Here is a 22,762-nt window from a genome sequence, read left to right on the forward strand (position 1 = left end):
GTTACTCCTCCACAGTGCAAACAAACAGCCGTCTGAGCCCTGAACAGGGGTACGCGGTGTATTTCTTCGTCCAATGGGAAGGGGGTGGCAGCATCACGAGAAGAATGAGGACACGTCTATGCCATGAACACGGTCGTTTTGCTACACGTTTAAGAACCCAGGATGGAAGGGACACCTGAGTGACTCAGACAGTTAATCAAACAACCCTGCATTTTGGCACAAGTCATGATCTCACCACCATGAGACAGGGCCCCATGTTGGGCTCAGTATGGAGCACAGAGCCTGGTTGAGATTCTTTCTCCTGTCTCTCTCTTTCAAGATAAATAAACCTAAGAAAAAATGAAAAAGGACCCAGGGCTGGAAGTTCCAGACACACTGCCAACGTCTTAAAAACTCATGTCACGGTAGGCACCCCATATGCATCTGCTCGTTGGTTCTGAAATCCGGTTAACTCGCCGTGTCCCTGTGGAATAGTCATTTCACTTCCACGGACCTTAACTTCTTCGTGTGGCAAATGAGAGTATGACGGCCATGTGTTTATGCGTATGTAAGATGACTTCATACTTTCAGTAACAGCAACAATAAAACTAATATGAACTTGTGATTCTGTAATTTATTACTGAATCCATTTTTTTGTTATTTTTTTTAATAACAAAAGATTTCCTTTCTGTCCACGTGACTATGGGCAAGTTCTCCAAGCTTTAATTTTTTTTCATATAAATTGAGATGATCACACACCTATCATTGTTTATAGACTGTTGTGAGAATTACCCAGATAACGTATGTAACATTTAGCCCCGTGCATGGGACAGAGCAGGGACCCGACAGACAGGTTTTCATCTGTTTTCCAGCCCTTTTTGTTTTGGTTATAAACAAGTAAGCAAAGATTGAACAGATTCATGAATGTCTACTTAGAAGGGAAAGTATTTTTATGACCTGTTAAAAATTGTTGTACGAAACAGTTATTGAGAAAAGAAACATCTGAATTTTGGAAATATTTCAATGGAAATAAGTCATCTTAAAACAATGTATTTGTCCTTTAAAAAATAAACTAGGGTGATATCTTGCCCTTGCTATTTTTGTAGGACAAAGTGAGACAGTAACAGGTGCCAAACCAAATCAAAACAGAAGATTTGACCAATCTTCTGTAACTTGTCAAAGTTTTCAGGTAGGAAAAAAATCCTTATGATGTTACTGTTAATTACTGGAGGGAAAAAGGGAAATGCTGCCATAAAAAGAAAATTAAAAAACAAACCAAGTACCTGCATTTTCTGCTTGAGTAAATGGCCTAAAAGATATTTGCTACAGAGTGTACTTACTAGTTGGAACTAACAGAGGATAAATTTGATTGAAGACACTGAAATTTTTATTTTTATTTATTTAAAATTTTTTAATGCTTATTTTATTTTTGTGTGAGAGACAGAGAATGAGCAGGGAAGGGAGGGAGACACAGAATGTGAAGCAGGCTCCAGGCTCTGAGCTGTCAGTACAGGGCCCGATGCGGGGCTCGAACTCACAAACTGCAAGATCATGACCTGAGCCTAAGTCAGCTGATTAACTGACTGAGCCTCCCAGGCGCCCCAACACTGAAAATTTTTAGAACTGGGAGCTGACAGACATTTAAATTTAGTTTTTAAATGTATAAATCTTTGAAGGAAAAAAAAAATCTAGTGAGTTTTTTAGCAGTTGAAGAATAGCAAGCAGCGATCGATTCTTCCTCAACTGGCGTGTCCTCTTCTGTCAGGAAAACCAAAGGAAAATGGGCTCGGATGTCAAAATGTCAAGGATACCGATTTTAAACTCTTGAAGTTCCTTGAACTAATTCACCAATATTTTCTGTCATTCTCTCTTCTCTGTGTGACAGAAAACTGGCCTAAGGGGCCGTATCAGAGGGCTAAAGCGCCTCTCTGAAGAGCACTCCTACCCTGGGGCTTATTTTCAATATTTAATACAACACCGGACTGTCTCACACCTTCATCCATTCTAGCTGAGGGGACTTCCTGAGCGAATTAGCTGTTTTCTTGGGCCAAGTGGTCAGAGATGACAGCCTGTCCTTCAGTTGATACCTTAGAGGGTATCTTACAGAAAGATCTGGAACGATGGTTAACCTGACTTCACCCAGATTCTGCCAGACCATAGCCTCTGCCCTCCTTCCCACTTCCCGCTGCTGTGTCTCACCCATCCTTGGCCTGAGGTAGAGCTAACACCACAGGCTGAAGGGCACCACACACACACAGAAGAAAACAAGACTTCCTCGGTGTAGCGTTCAGGTCAGCAGTTTGGTGTCATAATGCTGGTTACCCCACATTTCCCTGGTTGCTCTTTTCTACACATACCTAAACACATCCCATTTCTTAATTAACTTCCTTACTGGTGTGATTTATTCACTTCCTGACAGACTGCGGCTTCTCCAGAGTTAGGAGCTAGGCAGGATGCAACACTAGCTTTCCCATAAAGGCCCTAAGGGTAGGTGCAAAAAGAAATACTTACCAAATGGTTTTCAAATTGAGAGCCCGAGCATGGAGGGTGTTTCTTCCTTATGGTCCATGTTAAACTTAAAAATTAAACTTAAATTTAAAAAATGATTTTCTGGAATTTTAAGATGTACATCCAGTGAGCTTTCTCCTAAGGTCCTACTATGGTTGTTTGATGCCGGGGACCAGAGCACAGATGCCTCTTAATCCCTCAGCCCATGGGTCTTATATGTCTCCTGAGCACGTGGGAGGTTAAGGTTGAGTTCTGAAAGGAAGCGGGGGGTTTCAGCGCAAGATCAGTAGAAAGAGCTGAGGCAGAGGGCAGCATGGGGAGTCCAGGCTTCTGAGCAGGTGAGCCAGACTGGGAAGAGGTGAGAGAAGGGTCACGTGCCCCTCCTCCTAGCCAGGCCCTGCAGGAGCAGAAGATGTGGAGGGAAGAATGACCTTGTGGAGGACAGGGCTTATTGGCAGCTAAGGGTACGGGAATCTCCCTGACTTTCAAGGGGAGAGAGGGCGCATGTCTCCTAGACAAAGCAAGGAGAGGGAATTTATCTCCCGGAACTCAGCCTGCATTTCCTATGATGACTTTTTTCTTCAGTCACATTGGAACACGTCTTTTAAAGCTCCCATTTGTTGAGCAATAAATATGAACTAGGAACACTGCCACAGGCTTTACCTACATGAGATCATTGTCCCCAGAACAATTATGTGAGGTAAGGATATTTATGACGCCTATCTCCCAGATTGCAGATGAGGGATCCAGAGCTCTCTATATGTTAAAGAATGGGCCCATGGAAAGTATTCACAATTTTCACACTGGTCTGACTACCTCTTTAACTAGAGCTCTTGAACGCTAAACTGTACTGCTCCTCTTTCATAAACCGAGGCACTGACTTCCACAGAAAGTCGGCTTTGAAAGGACAAACAACAAAAACTGCCATGATGTTACATGGTCAAGGATTCATTCACAGTCACTGCCCACTCATTAGAAAGGAACGTACATAAATGCTGTTTGGGAAGCCATTTTTAGCTATCACTCCTAGGAAAGATATTTTGTGCTTGAAACTTTAGTATTATTTATTTTCTTATTATCTTTTAATGTTTATTTTTGAGAGAGAGACAGAGACAGAGTGTGAGCAGAGGAGAGACACAGAGAAAGAGAGACACAGAATCAGAAGCAGGGTCAAGGCTCTGAGCTGTCAGCACAGAGCCTAATACAGGGCTTGAACCCATGACCTGGGAGATCATGACCTGAGCCGAAGTTGGCTGCTCAACTGACTGAGCCATCCAGGTGCCCCAAAATTTTAGTTTTAATTAATGGCATATTGATGATATAGTATGTTGATAATTGTATATGTAACTAATTGACAGTATATCAATATTAACACTGGTTGAAGCCTAAAAAGGGTTTGGAACTGTACAGACAAATTTTTCATAAATACAAGGTGAAACTCCTACAATAGCAGACAAAATAATGAATCAATTAGAGACGAAAATCACTGAGAGAATTTTCTCTCTACTAGTGTGTAAGTCCCAGTTATGGGCTTTCATGGTCACTGTCCTGCTTTGCAAGTCGGAGCAGAAAATGGTGAAACGCCTTGGGAGGAGAATTTGGCAGTTTCTTAGTATGTTAAAGGTATATTTAACACGTGGCCCAGCATTGGGGATTTACCCTGGAGAAATGGAAACATACGTCCATAAAAAGACTCGGGCATTTTCATTCCTAATAGCCCCCAAAAGAAAGCAAGACGTGAATGGACTAGTAAACCTTGGTATATTCATATAAGGAAAACTACTCAGTGGTAATAACATGGAATGAACTGCTAATCACATGCAGCAACATACATGTATCTCATAGTTGTGCTGAAAGAAGCTGGACCCAAGGACATACATAGTATGAGACTGTCTGTCTGAAATTCTAAAGGCACAATTAATCAATAGTGCCAGAAATCACATCACTGGTTGCCTGGGGCAAGGTGGGTATATGGTCGGGCAATTGACCGCAAAGGGGCACATGATTCCAGGGAGGTGGCATGTTCTGTGTATTGACTGGAATGGTAGTTACACAAGGGTGCACCCACATTTGTCAAAGGCATTCAAATGGCATGCTCACAATATTTTGGTATATATAAGTTATACCTCAATAAAGTTGATCAGAAACAGAAAGGACTATTGGCTTACAAATGAGTATGCATTAAAAAAATAAAAATCTCTCCCTCTCCTTTTCTCTCCCCTGAAATGTTTTCTGTGTCTAATGCTCATTTCAGGAAGTTTATATCCTGTTATTTTTCCTTAGTTGCAAGATTGATTCTTGTTTGTGAAAGCCAAGTGGAAAAAAATTAGACTTTAAAATAAAGCTATTAAGGATTTTTAAACTACCTTACCTGGATAATCAGATTTCCTCAATTGTTGAGGTTTTACTACTTGGAGCATTCTTAAAATGCTGTTTTCTAAAATGAGTATTTACCTCCACATGCCTTAAATAACATTTACTGAACACAATTTAATCCTTTCTGAATACCTCCAGGTCATCGCTATGAATATCAAAAGTTGTAACATAGCGATGATGTCGGATTGTAATGGCACATGTGACTGTTTGCTTCTGTGCTAAGTGGCCTCAGAATACTGAGCTTTTCCAGCTTTGATATCTGCATCTTATTCTTCACTGTGTCTTGTTGGGCTTTCAGCAAATATATATACATATATATTTTTTTTTCCTTAGGGCTCCTACTTGTCTCCATATAGAAACTGCTTTCCTCTCTTTCAGTCTTCTAAGATAAACAGACTAACAGAACCATCTAGAGAGCAGTAGTCCCCAACCATTGATTTTCCAACCAGCAGTTGATTGGTTTCAAGTAAAGTACCTGGAAATTTGTCAAAACTACAGATACCCTGGCCCCCTCCTCAGTAGATATCGTATGTTATTTTTGATTATGGAAATATGTTTGGCCCCACAGGCCAAATCCACCTTGCAGCCTGTTTTTTAAAACACTGAAACAGAGTTTACATACCATAAGATACACCGTTTTAGGTGTACCACTGAATGGTTTTAGTATTTCACAATGTTGTGTGGCCATCCACTTCCCCCAGCCTCCAACAACCACTCAACCACTAATCACATTTCTGTGTTGATGGCTTTGCCTATTCTGGACATTTAACCTAAATGGAATCACACAATATGTGACTTTCTGTGTCTGGCTTCTTTCACTTAACATTTTCAAGGTTCATCCATGTTATAGCATGTATCAATATTTCACTCCTTTTCATGGGTGAATAATATCCTTTTGTATAAATATACCACATTTTGTTTATCCACTCATTAGTTGATGGACATTTGAGTTGTTTCCACTTTTTAGCTTTAAGGAACAAGGCTGCTGTGAGCATTCATGTATGAACTTTTATGCCTTCCGTTCTAGTGGGTATATACCTAGGAGCAGAATTGTTGGGTCATGTGTTTTTAGGTTTTTGAGGAACTGCCAGACTCTTTTCCCAAGTGGCTGTGCCGTTTTATATTCCTACCAGCAGTGTGTGAGGGTTCCAATTTCTCCCCATCCTGTTGACTCGTGGTGTCTTCTCTCTTTTTTGTTCTAGCTATCCTAGGGTGATGTGGTATCTCATTGTGTTTTTGATTTGCATTTCCCTCATGACGAATGATGTTGAGAATCGTTTTGTGTGCTCATCAGCCTTGTGTACATCTTCTTTGGAGAAATATCTGTTCAAATATTTCATGAATTTTAAAATCAAGTTGGTTGGGTTTTTTTTTTTTTACTGTTGAGTTTACGGTTTTTAAAAAATATGTTCTAGATACTAGACTCTCTTCAGATATATGGTTTTCAGGTATTTCCTACTCTTCACTCTTGATCTTGATTAGTGTCCTTTGACGCACAAAAGTTTTAATTTTTAATGATCTATTTTTTGTTTGATTGCCTGTATTCTAGGTGTTATAGCCAAGAAACTGTTGCCTAACCCAAGGTCATCAAGATTGTCACCCAAGTTTTCTTCTAAGTGTTTTATAGTTTTAGCTCTTACATTTAAGTGTGGCACATATGAATTTTTAAAAAGCTTCTCATGTGATTCTGAGGCACTACTGGTTTTAGAAAGAAAGACTGAGAAGATTTTGGCAGCCACCAAGAATTTCTTTTTTTTTTTAATTTTTTATGTCTTTATTTTATTTTGAGAGAGAGGCAGAGAGTGAGTGGGGGAGGAGCAGAGAGAGAGAGTGGGAGACACAGAATCTGAAGCAGGCTCCAGGCTCTGAGCTGTCAGCACAGAGCCCGATGCGGGGCTCAAAACCACAGACCGTGAGATCATGACCTGAGCTGAAGTCAGATGCTTAACCAACTGAACCATCCAGGCGCCCTCCAAGAATTTTTTTAAAAGGAACAAGTTCTGGGGCACTGGGGTGGTTCAGTAAGTTGGGCGTCCAACTCTTGATTCAGCTTAGGTCATGATCTTGCCATTGGTGGATTTAAGCCCTGCCCCGGGCTCCAAGCTGGCCCTGGGGAGCCTGCTTGGGATTATCTCTCTCTGCCCTTGTCACTCTCTCTCAAAATAAATAAACCTAAAAAAAAATGAGGAACAAGTTTTGGTGTGTAGTTTTCATAATATACATGTTACATGATAAAAGGTCTTTTTGGTCTACTTTCTGGGATTTTTTTTTTTTTTTTTTTTTTTTTTTTTTTTTTTTTTTTTTTTTTTTTTTTTTTTGCTATATTACAGATGGCTAAGATGTTCAGAGAGCTAATTCAGGAAGAGTGTGTATTACTGTTTAGGTGTGTGGTCACCTCTTAGTATGAACAAACTCAAACCATCCCAACAAGTTTAGGAGGAACTCCTTAACAAGTTCCGAGTCTAACATACAGACTGTCATCTTAAGTCAGCTTCAGCGTATGGTGCCCCATAGCTCTGATCAGGTATCAGCAAATGTTGTGGAGAAAAGAAAGCAAAAATCAGCAGCTGGGATCTAGCTGCCAGAGAAGGACGACGACATGATTGCCACATTTCTTCCGTCTGCAGAAAGATAAGCAGGTATAACCACAAACCATCAATTGCCAGTTGACAGTTTGTCCCAGAGACCCCGAGGCCAGTGGTTCTCAAACCTGAGTGAACATCACAATCGCCAGAAGAGCTTGTAAAAACCTGGATTCCTGCACCCCACTCCCAGAAATGCTACTTGTTATGCTGGGGATCCTGAATTTGCCTTTTTAGTGCGCTACCAGATTAGGTTAATGAGGCTGGCCCAGGCTCATACTCTGAGGATAAACGGGCTTCCCATTCTGCCCCGCTGCTTCCCGAACATTGATCAAGCAAGCGTTAACCAGAAGACTCATTTGGGGATCCTCCTTGATCATGAACATGCCAACAGTATACCAAGGAAGTTATGAAGCCATAAATATAATTTCCAAATTTATTTTAAACTCTTAATCATTGACAGTCTGATTTCAGGTTCCAGGAATATGGTTATTTTTCCAATTGCCTTCTGGTCACTTAGAAAAGTTTCTGGATTTTAATAAAAGTAGTGGGGGTCATCTAAATTGCGTTGTTTTTTTTAATATTTTTTTGATATTTGCTCTTATTCCAAATTGGTTAGGAATGCTATTCAGGAATATCCACTGTGTTTGTGATAATGGATTTGACCTGTGGCCAAATGGTACTCTTGAGAGATGTGGTTGTGACTTTGACAGATTGAGCCAAAGTTAAATTCTGATGAACTGCAAAGGAATTTTATCAGGCCCAGGATGTCGGCCAGCTGAATTTGACAAAGGAGTGACTTTCCACAATGTCCCAAGCAATCCACGTTTTTTCTGTCAGCTCTATTTCCAATGTTCTCAAAGGTCAGCGAAAAACTTCATTTTCCTAGGTCCTGCCATTTTCAGGACCACAGGTTTAAACCTGAGAACCAAATGTTAAGCTGTGTTCCTGCCTCTTACAAGTCAGCAAGAACAGAGCTCAGCAAGCAGAGGGGAGTTGACAATTTTGCTGATGGCACCGAGACAGAATGAGACCTTAGCTTGTTTGGCCTTTCAGTGGAGAAAAGAAGTAGAAAATGTCTCTGTGGGTCAATTGCAGAGATTCAGGAACAGAGAGAAATCTGTCAGGCCAGCCGCAAGAATACGTTTTTGCATTTAGGTCCTTAAAACAGTACTGGAAGTCAGCTGATGACATTTTGAGACAAGTGCAACGTTTGTTTTGAGAAGAAGCAACGAAGGTCCCGTACCAGCCCAGTCTGTAGCATCCCTGCAGTAGGCTCGGCGGGGCTTTGCTCTACTGTGTCTGCAAACTCCTAAGCCCTCTGTGTCCCAGTCCACCCACAGGAGGTGCCTGGAAGTCAGCCCTTAGCACACTCCAAGGAAGAAGACCACGTTCTCTTTTAAAAAGACTGCAAACCAACCCAAAGAAAATCACGTTATCTTAGTATCCATATGTCCTCAAGAGGAAATGTGTGTATGGTATTTTAATCCCAGTGAGTGATATTAGTCACTAGGCTTCTAGGGAGTTTGACTCTGTTATCCCTCCCCCACTTCACTAGATTATAATGTCAATAACTGCATTTGCACAGAAATCGCCCTGACTGGGTAGCTACTTCATTACATTAGCACATGATCCCTATTTTATATCAAATGCTCTATCTCAGTGAACCGGCGACTTTAGAAACTTAGGAGGCAAATTAGAGCAATTACTAATAAATTATACGTGTGGTAACTAACAATGTGTCTATCACCTAGAAATATGAGGAAAAAATGCCAGACTCCTTGTTCCTGCCGTTCTGCACAGCTCTTTTTATTTTTCCCTTTCTAAGACCAAAAGCCTGCATTATCCACACCGGTTCCACCAAAACTGCTGTGGCTTTCCAGAGTTCAACGTTCCTAACACAAAGTTCGGAATACAACGGCGGGATCTGCACTCTCTTTGGGGTTGAGGGTGTGACTGCTTAAAATTAAAGAACAAAAAAATTTAAAAAACCCTAAACCAAGAAGTAAGTTTCACATCAGCGTTCCCAAAATAAGTTCTCAGAGGAAATAATGGCCAAGAGGCAGGGACGAAAATTCTAGTTCATGATCACCATTCACAATCACTATTGTGCAGCATTTCTGGGAGAGGCAGTTTGATGGCATTAGAGGAAGTTCTGTGTTATAAATCATCTGTAGTTCTGGGGAAGGAGGTGTGATTAGGTCAATTAACAAGATGATATCTTTCTTTTCCTTCCTGCTTGGCTCGCCCAGCCCTTGGGTGTGCCGTTCCACATGAAAGGCCTTGATGTCATTCATTAATTGTAGGTCAGGTCTCCCTATCGGCATCTTCCTCTCACCTGGTACAGTCTTACCCTCATCCACTCACATCCCTAGCCAGTTTCATCTTCTTTTTTTCTTTTTAAGTTTATTTCTTTTGAGAAGGAGTTGGGCGGGGAGGGTAGAGAGAAAGGGTCCTAAGCAGTCTCCCTGCTGTCAGCGTGGAGCCCAACAGGGGGCCAAATGTCACAAACCGTGAGATCATGACCTGAGTCCAAACCCAGAGTTGGCACCTCAACCAACTGAGCCACCCAGGAGCCCCTGGTTCCATCTTCTCTGGCTGCTGTAAAAATGTAAGTGCAGAGGCGTCTGGGTGGCTCAGTTGGTTGAGTGTCCGACTTTGGCTCAGGTCAGGATCTCCCAGTTTGTGAGTTTGAGCCCTGCGTCAGGCTCTTTGTTGACAGATCAGAGCCTGGACCTGCTTGGGATTCTGTGTCTGTCTTTCTCTCTGCCCCTCCTATGCTCATGCAGTGTCTTTCTCTGTCAATAATAAATAAATGTTTAAATAAAATCTAAAAAAAAATGTAAGTGCACCAAGAGAGGCTTTTACAACTGTTTGCTTGAACTAATCCTCACTGGCCTCTTGTTCGAATGAGGAAAGAGAAATAAAAGTATTCAGATCTTGGGAAAAAGAGGTCCAACATCTAGGATGTTGGGGCAGGATGTAACAAAAACAACACTGGAAAAAAAAAACCCTGTAAATTTAAGAAGATTTAGATTCCAATCCCAAATACCCTCCAGCAATGGAGAAAATTTGTTTTCTATGTGATTTATATACTGCATTCCCCCCCATATCCAGCAAAAATTAGATACTTATTCTCTACATTTCATGATAGCGTGTCAGTTTTAAAATATATTCTTTTTACACTGAGTATAAGTATTTGTTTATAATCCATATTTGCACATTTTACTTTAAATTTCAGTATTTTCCCCCCACACTCTTTCTCTAGTTATTTTTGCCATCTACCTGGGTATAGGTAGATGTCACCATGTCACCATGTCTCCATGGAGAATCACATGGACATAGAGCTCCCTTGAGATGTTATGGAGAATAAAGAGTAATCACACTCATTGTTTTCTACTAGTACAATGAGCCGAGTTTAATGAGAGCAACCTCCTGGGAACTGCACACACCATTCTAAATAACCACGGATGATGGCCAAGGATGCGCTTTCACAACCTGACCTGCATAGTTCTGCAGGCTCCCGGGGGAGGGGGCGTTGGGGGGAGTGGGTTGTGACTACCCTGTGCCCACAGGCTTGCATACTGGGTCACGCTAACTGGGTGAGTAAACACATCCTGCAGCAGCCTGTAGTGTGCGCGGGCCTGAGTGATGGCAGCCCTGTGGAATTCTGCTCCTCTGGGGTTCCTGCCCCATGAAGCAGGTGTGAGGAAGTAAAGCTTCCACCTACAGGAGATGCGCATGCAAAGGTGGCAGCTTGGGTGTCCTGCCAGTCCTGATTCCAGCAGAGTCTGAGCCTCTCACCTCGTCAGACACTCAGGTAGACAGTCCCAGGGGTGTAGAAGGTGGTGGAGGGAGTTTGGGGGAAACTATCCTCAACTCTCACATCCCGTTTGCCTAAAATGCATTGTGATGACTCAGTTCGGTAGTGCTAGAGATAAGCATGTTTGGGTGAGGGACGCCTAGGTAGCTCAGTCGGTTAAGCATCCGACTTTAGCTCAGGCCATGATCTCACCGTTCATGAGTTTGAACCCCACGTTGGGCTCTGTGCTGACAGCTCAGAACCTGGAGCCTGCTTCAGATTCTGTTGTCTCCCTCTCCCTCTGCCCCTCCCCACTCGCACTCTCTCTCCCAAAAATAAGATTTAAAACAATGTTTGCGGAGTATTGCTTCTTTAATTATAAAGTAGTAAATTCTCTCTATTGGAATATATACCACACATTTTTGTAGTTCCTCACTACATAAATACTGCCTAAGGTGATGGCAGAAAACATTTAAAAACCTTCATTATAATCTGGGGGCAGAAGGATGTCTCATCCTACTAAGCAAACTGCTTTGTCACGTGGGGGGCCCAGAATGAAAGAAGATAGATGGGTGGCACTCCTCCCAAAAGGGTCTGACTGCTAAGGACGGTCGTCCAGGCCCTTGGCTCACACCTTCCTCTGTCAAGGGTACACCTAGCTGAGGGGAAAAAGAGTCCTGAAGTCACCACCCACAGAGGCAGAAGCTTCACCAATGCACTGTGAATTCTGTGTTTTAGCCAAAAGAGCGTCTTGATTTCCTCACATGTTGGCTTTGTTGTTCATGGATAATACTCTTGCTCTTGTATTTTGTTCAAAACTCTTTGTTACCATGGAAATGATTAAGAGCCTTAACTGGGGGGTTTTCACATCAAAATCATTACATTGATCAAAGGTGGCACCATTCTGGCAGTGTTCAGGTGATGAACTCATTTGAAAATAGATTCAAAGGAGTTCTGACCAAAATTCCAGATCGCCGTATTGTACTGATGGAAATGGTAGCTAGCTATTTGGACAATAAGAAAACAGGTCTTTTTTTTTTTTTCTTCTATAACCTACACTCATTTTTACGTATTCTGTTGCATTCTGGACATGACTTTATCACAAGAAGTTCATTTTTATCAATGACTTAAAAGTCTTAACAAAGGGGCACCTGGGTGGCTCAGTCCATTAAGACCGGGCTGTTGATTTTGGCTCAGGGCATGATCTTATGGTTGGTGAGACGAAGCCCTGAGTCAGGCTCTGTGCTGACAGTATGGAGCCTGCTTGGGATTCCCTCTAGCTTCTCTCTCTGCTCCTCCCCCATGCACACATGCTCTCTCTTTTTCTCTCTCAAAATTAGTAAATGAAAAAAGTCTTAATGAAAAGTTACTTAAGTTGCACCTGATACCTGAAGTCATCTGGCTAACACAGTCATACTGAAATCTTTCTAAGAGAATACAGCAGTCTCACAGTGAAACCTGACTACCACATTGTCATGTTTTCCCATATGTAGGTTCGCATTGTTTGCACTGGCATATTCTGGTGAAGTTATACCAGAATCTACAGCTGTGATCCTTTTTCTTCATCAGCCAGCCATCCTGGGACGCTCTTACTGCTAGCCCGGAGGTGCACAGAACAGGGGGATGGGGAAGGCATTCTCCCAGGTCTAGGCAAAGCAGGGTTTGTTCCCAGACCAATGTGAAGGGCAGGAGGCTTTAAACAGTGGGTCAGGGTCCACGTGGGTGAAGTTAAAACCCAGAACAGCTATACTGGCTAAAACACATGGTTCAAAAGTCAACCTTCATGTGGATGCACTTGAAAGAAATCAAGGGAATGTAAGGATTGTTAAATAAGATCAGTCTTCTCTAAATGGAAAATGTCCTTCATTTTGTCTCCATGTCATATCATGTCACCAACAGGTGTGTCCCTGTGCATCCTTTGGATCCTTTTACTCCCTTGGGAGTGGCCTGCTGTTCTTATATCCCTTTTGGTTTCTGGTGAAGCCCCAGGCTATGCTCAAAAAAAGTTCCTTCAATTAGGGGTCCGCTGTGATTTTTTTTTCTTTCCCCTCAGAAAGACTTTCTTTCTCACACTTCTCCTTTGTCATCCAGGGAATGACAAAGGAAGACACTACCCCTCTATATTTGAGACACGTGTTCTTAACTTTTTTCCTTCTGTTCATGATACATGGCTGATAGGTTACATCTGGGTGTCCATACCCCCGTGTGGAGTAGCTTGTGGGTAAAATTATCCACAGCACAGTGGGGCTTGGGGACAAAACCTTGCGTGACTCAATCCATTTTGTTTTGTATTTTTCCAACGTCAACCCTTAGAGACTCACTCCTTGCTAGTTTGCCCTGCTTTCAAGTCCATGCCCAAGTTTAGTTGTCTCTTAGCTCCTCCACTGCTTGTGGTCCAGCTCTACTCCCTTTGCTTTGAGTCAGAGCATGTGGAGACATCTGACTCTCTGTTGGGGGATTCAGCCCACTTGTGATTGCTGCTGGCCATTTACACAGGTGTTCCCTGGCTCCTCACTCACTCAGGGCATCCCTGCTCCCCACCCCTGGGCAGCATGGGGAACACATCCATCCAGGCAGCGCAGGCCTTCTGCTTGGGAGTGTGACTGCCTTCCTGACTGCGCTTACCTACACTAGCGCAGATTTACTTCTGGTCCCATCCTCCAAGGCAGGGCCCAGAGGCTTTTGAGAGAAAGGAAGGTCTGTGTGTTTGTGTGACGATGCCTGCCGTAAACAGCCTGTTATCTGGCCACACTCGGAGGCAGGGGGTTGGTTTATCAGCCCTGGCCAGGTTAGCACCCACCCAACATAATCACATGTGCATGTGACAGCAGGGCTCTGCTTTGGGTCTGAGAAAAATGGGCAGATACCAGGGTGCTGTGGGGTTCACACGAGGTCGTGCTGCTGAGGACAGTCTCAGTGTATGTTTTTTATATGAGGCTGGCAAGTCATGGCTTTGTTTTCAATTTTGGATTCTCTAATTGATCAGTTTCCCATCTTTGCATTGGCTGCTGGAAAGCTTAGTGCTAAATCTGAGGGATGCCTGGTTTGCATGAATTTGAATGGGTTTTTATGAATGAATTTGAATGAATTTTTATAATACCCTTACTTACTCACCAGTCCATGTTATGTCTTTTTTTTTTTTAACTTTTTTTTTTTTTTGAGAGCAAGAGCATGTGAACAGGGGAGAGGGGCAGAAGGAGATAGAATCTTAAGTAGGCTCCACACTCAGTGCAGAGCCCGATGCAGGGTTTGATCTCATGACCCTGGGATCAGGACCTGAGCTGAAATCAAGAGATGGACGCTCAACTGACTGAGCCACTCAGCACTCCCATTTTATGTCTTTATCTTTGTTTTCTACTTTCCCTTCCCATCTGCCTGTAAGTTCTATTTCTCTGCCAGCCACCTTAAACCCTTACTGAATCAAGGTGGGACATGAATACACATACAAAACGAGGTAATCTTAGGAAAACAAAAATAGTCTCTTCTACACAGTGGGTTGGGAGACAAATTCCTGGATAGCAGCATCCACTAAACATTATAACGTACACATTCATGACAGTAATACCAATTCCAGTAATGTATCCTACCGACACACAAGTGTGCGATATTTGATTGTAGCATTATTTGTAATAGGAAAAAGGAAAATGAAATAAACATCCAGAAACGGCCACATGCATCCTGCTGTATATATACAATGGCACAACGTGCAGCTGTCCAAAAATGAGAGAGGAGCTTACGTGTGCTAACATCAAGGGTGCCGTCAAGGTAATAAGTGAAGAATGTAAGTTGTTGGTGGGGGGTGGGGGGGAAGAGGCAGATATGTTTGTTACTTCCTCCTAACCCCGCCACAAATAGCATGAATACTAAGGAGGGCTTGTTGCTTGCTGACTGGTGTAAACAAAATTGTCATCCTCGGCGCGGAGGCTTTCCCATAATTCACCCAGTATTAAATAACAGGAATGAGGAAGCAGAATTGCAGAGGCTTAGGGCTCTCTATTCTCTGAATTAGCACAGGCTACAGAGTGGGTGAGGACGGAGGAAACACGAGGGTCTGGCCTTTGATGGAGACAAACTTTGGCAGGTTGGGCATTTTGATGAGAAATGCAGTGAATTTTGACTCTGTCTCCCAAACTCTCAGTAAAACCTCCCTCCCTCCCTCCCAGTACTTTGGCGGTTGGATTTGTTTTGGAGGGAATGTGATAAAAGCGTTGTATCCAACCTAAAGGTTAGAGAGGCTCAAGGGCAGAGGGGGCCCAGAGTGACCACTGGCCCCACCTGGGTCACCAACAGATAAAATCAGGTCCCATGTGCAGTCAGTCCTGTGAGTACCGGGGACTACATGCTGAAGACTAGGGAAAGACTAGACTATGGACAAAACGGCATATGCCAAATCGGCCCTATGCAAAAGCAGTGGCCCAGCTTAATAAATACTGAGATGAGTCTTCATATCCAGGATGACATAGAGTTATTTAGATAAAAAAGATTAAAGGATCATAGGAGAGAAGATAATTCCAGAACATAACATGGATTACAGTAGCTGCTGGGGCACGTGGGTGGCTATTGGTTAAGTGTCCGGTTTCAGTTAAGGTCATGATCTCTCGGTTTGTGGCTTTGAGCCCCATGTTGGGTTCTATGCTGATGGCTCAGAGCCTAGAGCCTGCTTCGGATTCTGCGTCTCCCTTGTTCTCCGCCCCTCCCTGGCTCATGCTCTGTCTGTCTCTCTGTCTCTCTCAAAAATCAATAAATATTAAATTTTTTTTTTTAAGGAGCAGCAATTATACATGAGAGAGAGAGACAAAATGCTAGGTCTCATTCCATGAGTTGTAATAGGATTATCTTCTTTATCTGAAAAAAAAAGTGATGCTGTGTTCATTAAAAATTGCGCTTACTGCCCATTTCAACTCTGTGCGCCTCAGCCCCTGTCGTCACACAGAGCTGCACCGCCTGGCTCTTCCTTTGTGCGTTCTCGTGTCTTCTGTGACCACTACTTCCACAACCTTCGTGACCATCCCTTTTGTGAGGGCCTCCCGAACGGAGCAGGCGCCATGAACAGGCGTCAGGAACTTCCACATTCCTGGAATGTTATGCAAGTTATTGTGTGTGTACACTTTTCCGGGGCAAACGTACCAATTCAAATACAATCCCCTAAGCACCAAGGACCTCTGATGTTAGAAGCCTAATAATGGACTCCTAAGAAAACAAAACAAAAAAAACCTTGTATTTCCAAGGCTTGGCACAAATCTTGGCAAATGGTTGGAACTTATTTAACACAAAAACAAAAACAAAAAAACTCATGGTGATTGAATATATGGAGTATGCCAGATGCTTACTTTATTATGTGAGGAAAATGAAGTCCTAATTGCAGATCCCTGTTGTGAAACTCTAAACCCTTGATGTTGGCCCCTCTGTATAGACGGTGTTAAATGAACGAATCACTGAATGAGGGGACGAGTGGTAGCTACCGACACCTCCGCAGTGCAGGTAAGGAAACTGAGGTATCAGCATGGAGAGAAGAGAGTTCTTCAGACCCTCGAGTTACTGTCCTCCACCTAAGTGTGTTGTTCGTTATGCTTCTGTGTTTGAAATAGTGCTTATTCCTTACGGATATGAGAGCGAAGTCCTGTATCCTAAACTGAACTCACTTCACCCAACGCTGAGTTCTGGACTCTGGCTTGCGTATGATAATGTTATTCATCGGTAGATGACATTTCACACTGGCAGGGATGGAGTCACCGTGGACAGAGCCACCCCTTGGCCTCACCACACTATATGCCTTGAGACTGTGGGCCCGGGATGACCAGAACTTCAGAATTTTAAGAGAAACCAGAAACGTAGACTTTTATGTGGAATTTCCTGAGTTTTACATGTTGACAACTCACATATTTCTTGAAAACACAGTAAAGGCCAAACAAAATACATCATCTAAGGCTGGGTGGGCCCATGGGTCACTGGTTTGCAAGTGACGTTTTCATCTGGCAAATGTCCAGAGTGATGTGCTGGCCAGGCCAGGCAGGTAGAGAATGTGGAGGAGAGGTGAAAGGAATATTTGTGGTTTGGCTGCCTGTTAGCATCTTTACTGAAAGGTCTGGCGAGGAGAGTGGTTGAAAGAGAGTCTGAAATTATTTTTAAACTCTCCCTGGAATTTTTTTAATGGTTTATTTTTTATTTTTATTTATTTTTGAGAGACAGCCACAGTGTGAGCAGGGGAGGGTCAGAGAGAGAGGGAGACATAGAATCTGAAACAGGCTGAGCTGTCAGCACAGAGCCCGACGCGGGGCTCGAACCCACGAACCGTGAGATCATTACCTGAGCTGAAGCTGGACGCTTAACCGACTGAGCCACCCAGGCGCTCCTAAACTCTCCATGGATTTGAAATAAGCTCTCTATGGCCCCAAACTGGAAAAGGCCAGAGTGGGTAGGACCAGTTGTGTGTGACTCTCCCCCTTAAGCTACAAGTCAAGCTTTCTGCTGCACAAAGAACTCCTCCAGTGCGCACTGACACGTGACCTCAGCCTCCTTCCAGCGGTTGTCGGAGCGCGGTGCCCTGCTGAACGTGCAGAAAAATCCCCGACTCGCGGCAAGTCTTCTCGCACTGCACGTGCTTCTGCGGGGCCGCAAATCAGCCTCCAGCTGTGAACAAATGACTTCTTCCAGGATCGCTCTGGATAGTTCGCTGTCCACTGAGAAAGAAAAGCTTCTCAGGAGAATGGAACTTCTCCTAATAGGAGGCCCTACTTTGCCTTTTACTCTGTCAAGCAAGGCTGTGCAGAAGGCTGAATAAATGTGGACCCGTTTGGGGATCAACAACTCTGGCACATGAGTGTCTGGGGCTCTTAGCCTACTTTTCTGAGGTACAGCCTCCTAAGGTTTGATGGAGAAAGACAGGCGGAAGCATAATTTAGATGAGACTTGTAAGAATTAGTTTCCGCTCCAGCTGTAAGAATTGTATGTGGAGAAAACTTCGTGGAGACTTCTTTTCTTTAAATCCAGTAGTAAAACGGATGCAGAATATTAATGTCCTCTGTGAGGTGTCAGGAAGTTAACACAAAACACCGTTCCCTTCAAACTGAAGGTGTCATATATGTGTTTAGTTTGGAGAGGGATCCGTGTTTGCGCACGCACATGGTTTTCCTCCCGCCATACCAGCAAACTGGGGATTTTCCAACCCCCTTCCTTTAAACAACAACCAGGGAAAACATCACATCTGATACACAGCAGAGCCAACAGTAGCAGTGTGAAAGTGTGGACAGTATCAAATATTATGTTTGGAGGGAAGCTTCCTTCTGCATAGGCTGCCAGGCAGGCTCATTTTACTTTTCTAGGAACACGTTACTTGACTACTATGGTATTGAGATTCCCTGTCCTGGAGCCCTCTCAAAGTCTGCCGTGAAATAGCTGAGGCCGTTTCCAAACACCATGTTCTACTCTTGTTAACGCTTTCCTTTCCTCTACTTGAAGGGCTGTGTTTTTCTCAGCTTCGGGCTACCTCAGATGTTTTGATAGCCAAGTACATGTGAGGAGGACAACCCAAGGTTGATGAACCTGGTGTTGCTGTCCAAACACCTCTGCTGTTTGGGTTTAAAAATGGTAGGCTAAGATCAAATGCATATGTTTTTCATTTTTCAAGTGTTTACTTATTTTTGAGAGATAGAGACAGAGCACAAGTGAGGGAGGGGCAGAGAGAGAGGGAGACACAGTATCTGAAGCAGGCTGCAGGCCCTGAGCTGACCGCACAGAGCCCGACGAGGGGCTCGAACTCATGAATGGCAAGATCATGACCTGAGCCGAAGTCGGACATTCAACCAACTGAGCCATCAAGGCACCCCTATTTTTTTCATTAAAAATTTTTATTTTATTTAATTTTGAGAGAGAGAGAGAGAGGGTGAGTGAGTGGGGGAAGGGCAGAGAGACAGAGGGAGACAGAGGATCTGAAGCAGGCTCAGCGCTGACAGCAGAAAGTCTCATGTGAGGCTCCAACTTGTGAACCGTTAAGATCATGACCTGAGCCTAAGTCAGATGCTTAACCAACTGAACCATCCAGGTGCCCCCTCAAATGCATATTTTACTGCAAATCCCAAAGAAAGGACCTGTGTTCAGTTTTTCCTTTTCTATCCCACTTTTTAAATACCCCAATATATAAGAACCTGCATGTTAAATAGAGGCCAGGAGAGAATGATTCCCAGAGGGAACAAACAAGGCACAAAGGATAGGGAGATTTTTCTCTCCTGCATATAAATGTGGTTCTTTAGATAGAGAATCTAATTATTCCTTAGACTGCCCTCCCATGTCCTAATTCACAGGGTTTGTTTCTTGTGCTGACAGTTAAGGTAACCTACGAAGGGGAGCTGAATGAAGAGCTGTGTTTACTCCACATAATGAGTTGAGGTGTCTATATATATTCGAATTAAAGGTTGGATATAATTTGTAATTTTTTTCCGGATTTTATTTTCGGTCCAGTAAATAATGAGTTTGAACGACACACACACACACACACACACACACACACACACACATAAAATATATATATAAATCTTGGATTGCGAGTAAGCTGTTCTGTCAGTGTTCTGCAAGACGAGCAAACATTTCTAATAAATTTTAACTTGACAGATGAGCGATGTCTTGCAATACAAGTAGTATGTGATGCTGAACATCACATGATCACAACTCAGCCAGTGGTTCTCTCTCTCTGTGGGATTGTGGGTGTTTGTCTCCTATACTCAGATGCTCTGTCTCAGGCCACAGTGTTTGGAAGAAATCAGTGATTTTTCAGAATTTTGGAAGGTTCCTACAACTGGCACTAGTGTTTTTTTTTGTCACTTCAAAGCATCTGTGGACAGTCCTTTGCTTTTCAAGAGTGAGCTTACAAGAGTGAGCTTAGGAATGCTTTGCTTCATTCTAGGTCACCGGATAGGTTGCTTGTTAACGTTGTACCAAGAGAAAAAGATCGCATTGAGCCAACAGATAGCAGTGATTCCGTTAGTGAAAGTCGTCCTACACGATACCCCCCCTCCCTCCTGTCTCCCTTACACCGGCCACGGATGTTTTCAAAGGTAAGTGCAGGTTAATTTATTTTTCTATTTGGTATTTTCTTTATTATTTTGAATTATATTACAGTATTGTATCATTTTTATAAGAATATTTTTGGGTTGTGGAACAAATCATCTGAATTTCTCTTATTTCTTATGGGGAAATTTGCTTTGATAGATTCGCTTTGGATTACAAGCATGTTTCTGGAAAAAATTATGCTTGCAGAGCAAGGTTTTACCGTATATCCTTAGTTTTTAATTGAGATATAATTCACTTGCCACATGATTCACCGATTGGAAATGGCTCTCAGAATATTCACAGAGTTGTGTAATCACTCCCGTAATCAGTTTCAGAAACTTGTCATGCCCAAAAGAGATTCCGTACCCATCAGCAGCCACCCCTTATCCCTCTCTTCCCACAGCCTCTGGGAACCACAGATCTACTTTCTGTCACTATGGATTTGCCTACTGTGGACACTTTATATCAATGGTGTCATATATTATGTGACACGGTCCGTTTTTTTCACTTAGCATGTTTTTAAGAGAGCGATACGTATCATACACATAGACACACACTGTCTGCTCCAGAAGGACGTGGGCGGCACTTTTCTTGTCGTTTACCTTCCCACCTTCTTCAGAGAGTTCACATCACATCTCGATGCATTTGGGGAAGTGGGCAAGTCCTGTTGCGCCTCATGACAAATCTCTACTTGCCAGTGGCCATTTCTGTGCCAGGTTCTTGTAATACCTCACATTCGACGTGTGCAACACGCTCTCAGCATTTTCCCTCTACACTCTTCCTCCTCTCCCATTCATTTTTGTTAATGATAAAAGCTTCTGGCCACAGTGGCTTTAAGGCCTCATTTGTACCTCGTATGAGTGTCATGCATCTGTCAGGAGTGCCGGAGGCCGGTTCTCCTGATTCTGCCTCCGCAGCTTCCCAGGCTGTGTGTCGCGGCACTCTGCGACACTCCCTGGCCCACCCCAGCACCCCAGCCTGCCTGCTCCAGTCTCTCCTGCACGGTGTCTGAGCCCCAGGCTGAATGAACTGCCGCGAACGGCTCTGTCTTGGGGCCAACAATGGGGAAGGAGCCTGGGACCCAGGCTCATCTCAGGAATAGGAGAGACAGGCTGTCCTCTTAGTGCTAGAGGGGACGCTGAGTGCTCTGCGGATCTTCCCTGGGTGGCCTGGGCCTCAAGAAGAGGTTCTGACTTCCTCATCTGCAAGCCCCCAGATGATTCTAATGTCTAGTTCTGGGATCTAACAGACTGCCACAGGGACATGTGTAGGAGACCAAGCAGGGGTTCTATCCGGAGACCCAGCTTCCAACCTCAGTCTACCGAAGGTTAGCCGTGGTACCTAACGGCATCTTAACTGTCTACCCTCCATTTTGCCATCCGTAACATGGGCTAGATACACCTTCATGGAAATGTTCTGCGTGTTAATTAAATCAGATGTGTAATATCAAGTAGACAGCCTGCAGAGATCAGGTGCTCAGAAAGTAGGGGGCGGAGAGGGTATATATGCCTTATTCTGAATTGTCTTTGTCACATCGCTAATATGGCTGGGCGATAACCAAGAACTAGTGTGTTTGGAGAAATGACTCCGCTGGCCAAGGGTACTCTGAATCTTATAGGAGGGCAACCAGATGTCAACATTTTGTGCTGTTTTAGTTTATTATTATAATTTAAAAAATATTTCGAGAAACAGAGACAGAGAGTGAGCTGGGGAGGGGCAGAGAGACAGGGAGACAAAGAATCTGAAGCAGGCTCCAGGCTCTGAGATGTCAGCACAGAGCCCAATGCAGGGCTTGAACCCATGAACTGTGAGATCATGACCTGATCCAAAGTCGGCCACTTAACCGATGAGCCACCCAGGTGCCCCTATTATTACAATTTTTAAGGTTTGTTTGTTTTTATTATTCTGAGGGAGTAGAAGATCAGAGAGAGAGGAGAGAGAGAATCCCATGCAGGCTCCACACTGTCACTGCAGAGCCCAATGTGGCACTCTGTCTCACAAGTGTGAGATCAAGACCTGAGCCAAAATTGAGTTGTTGTTTTTAAAATTTAATTTAATATTTACATATATATTTATTTATTTTTGAGAGTGAGTGAGGAAGGAGCATAGAAACAGAGACAGAGACACATACAGAGAGAGAAAGGATCATGACCTGAGCCAAAATCAAGTTGTTTTTGAAATTTAATTATATATATATGTGTGTGTGTGTGTGTGTGTGTGTGTGTGTGTGTGTGTGTTTATTTATTTATTTATTTGTGAGAGTGAGCAAGGAAGAAGCATAGAGAGAGAGCGAGAGGATCTGAAGCAGGCTCTGTATTGACAGCAGAGAGCCCAATAGGGGGCTTGAACTCATCAACCGTGAGATTGTGACCTGAGCCAAAATCAAGAGTCTTAACTGACTGAGCCACCCAGGGGCCCCTATTTTAGTTTCTTTAAGTGGAGGAAGGAGTTGGGGCGCCTAGGTGGCTCA

At 43.4% G+C, this 22,762-nt stretch overlaps 1 protein-coding gene across 3 annotated transcripts in view; it reads right to left on the reverse strand.

Annotated features, from left to right (window-relative positions):
• MARCHF3 (membrane associated ring-CH-type finger 3) overlaps positions 1 to 22,762 on the reverse strand; it is a 167,290-nt gene that overhangs the window by 106,020 nt on the left and 38,508 nt on the right. The gene's annotated exons all lie outside the window — the stretch shown is intronic.

The sequence above is a fragment of the Suricata suricatta genome, chromosome 6, assembly GCF_006229205.1.
Source record: "Suricata suricatta isolate VVHF042 chromosome 6, meerkat_22Aug2017_6uvM2_HiC, whole genome shotgun sequence".
Lineage (NCBI taxonomy): Eukaryota > Metazoa > Chordata > Mammalia > Carnivora > Herpestidae > Suricata > Suricata suricatta.